Below are 2,288 nucleotides of genomic sequence, written 5' to 3' on the forward strand. Positions count from 1 at the left end.
AGGCTGGGCAGGGGAGAGCCCCTTCCGCCCCTTCACCCGGGCCGTGGGGCCGGGCAGCTGCCCTCGCGGGCGAGACCTCCTGCGGGTTGGGAGGCGGGGGCGCCTTCTTTCCTTGGCGAATTTCCTAATGCCGCCCTCTCCGGGGGACGGGCCGACCTGGGAGGGCGCGAAGTGGCCACCGAGGGTGTCACCTGCCTGGGGTGGGGTCTCAGCCGCCTTGCACCCCACCCCACCGGGCCCCCCGGCAGCTGGGAGGGGAGGGGCTGAGGTTCCAGCCTCGCGTGCACCCTCCGCGCGTCGGGCTTTGGGGAGAGCGCTCTGCCCCACCCCCTGCACCCGGGGCGGAGCTCCGGAGCCCTGGCTTCCAGTTCTTTCCTGGACGCCATCGGGGACCTCCGCGCGCCGGGACCAGGGGTGCAGGGGGACCCGAACCTGAGCGTGAAGTGCTGAGCTCTGTCCCCCAACGAGTGAGGTGAATTGACTGCAGGGCATCGCCCAGTCCTGGCATCGGGCATGAGTGGCGGCTGCATGTCATGGAGCGAATGGAGGACGGAGTCAGCCCTTCGTTGTCGGAGCCTCCTCAGCGCTCCTTCCGAAAGATGCGAGTTCACACTGGGCTGCTCTGCAGGCAGCACTCTCAGCGGAAAACACTCGGTTAAGTCTGAACTCGAGATGCGTGTGTTGCAGGCTCCCTTGGGAGTGGTGAGCCAGCGGGAGTCCAGGTTGTAGGTACCTGTCAGGACTTCAGGGGGCGGACCAAACTGTTCACCAGGAAGAGGCAACGGGAGGACACGCCAGACACGCGGCTTCATCATTTGTGTGAGGGTTTGGCATAATCCAGGAAGAGCTATTAGGTTTTCTCCCTGGGGCTGTGGGGGACCGAGCCTTGCTCTGTTAATGGGTTTCTAGTTCTTAATCGTTTTTAGATGGATGGGCCTGGTGAAGGGGCGGAAGGGGCTCTCCTCTCTGCCCAGCCTGCAGCCCGGTCGCGTCCAGCTTGTGTCCTGGGCAGTGGCTTTTCCCTCTGGCAGAGTGGAACGCCCCTGCCGGACGGTGAGAAGCAGTCGCATTGTTTTCTAACCGTCATCATCCCACTTGCTAGGCTGGATTCTCAGGATGCGTGTGAATCACAAGGCAGAGAAACTGCGGCTGCTCTGATTCACTGCGCTTCTGAGGGGACGATTTGCTCATGTTAGTGCAGCAGCCAAATGGCCAGTGATCCCTTTCACTCCTAACCTGCTTGTCTAACAACGCACGGGATCCAGGCACGCACTTCACTGTATTATGCAGGACGGAAATAACGACCCATTACACCAACCGCGTTTATAACTGGGATGGAAATTTCAAGGCCCTCTATTGATTATACCTGCTGCTTTGGCGATACAGTTGGAAGATGTGATTATTGCAATGAGACAGATGTTGTTATTGGAACGAGGCACACATTTCCGTGTATAAATGAGCTGTAGGTATGAAGTCTCAGGTTTCAGGTGGGGACTTAGTCTACTGGTCTGTTCCTGGTTGTTGAAGGAAAGACTTCTTCCTCCCCCCCCCCCCCTGAGTTGCTGCTTCCCTGCTCGTTGCCAGTCAGCTCTTCAGCTGGCAGCTCAAGTGCGACGTGGAGGCAATCCTTTTGGAGTTGGTTTTAGTCGTTGGCAAAGGGCACTTCCCATGAGCAAAGGCTTCCTGCTTGTGGAAGACCCAACACCTCGCCCTGGAGAAATCGCTTTCTTTGTGTTGCGGCTTTCCTGGGTGGGAAGGGCATGCCCCGCTCTTGGAGGGTGATGCCAAAGTGAGTCAGCCCCATCCCCTTGCACAGCAAGGCGGGGCTGGCACACACACGGAGCTGGCGAGTGTTACCACTCCGCTTCCAGCCCACAGGAAGAGACAGTGTGGGCTCTTTAATTTGTGCAGGTCCCAGGAAGACGCCCAAACGTGTGCAAGCGTGGCGAGTACAGTTTAATGATGATAATTGCAGAAAATGGTCTGATTTTTAAAGTGTCGAATCCATAACCTCTCCCTCAGGCTGAGTGATGCAAGTCTTCTCCCACACAAGGGTTGTTTGGATGAAATTTTAGATATTGCTCTGTCCACTGATAGGCTTGTCAGCATGTTTCTAGCCCAGCCGTGGGCAAACTACAGCCCGGATCCGGCCCGTTTGAAATTAATAAAACTATTGAAAAAAAAGACCGTACCCTTTTATGTAATGATGTTTACTTTGAATTTATATTAGTTCACACAAACACTCCATCCATGCTTTTGTTCCGGCCCTCCGGTCCAGTTTAAGAACC

This window comes from Myotis davidii, unplaced genomic scaffold (assembly GCF_000327345.1).
Source record: "Myotis davidii unplaced genomic scaffold, ASM32734v1 scaffold378, whole genome shotgun sequence".
In the NCBI taxonomy this organism is placed as follows: domain Eukaryota; kingdom Metazoa; phylum Chordata; class Mammalia; order Chiroptera; family Vespertilionidae; genus Myotis; species Myotis davidii.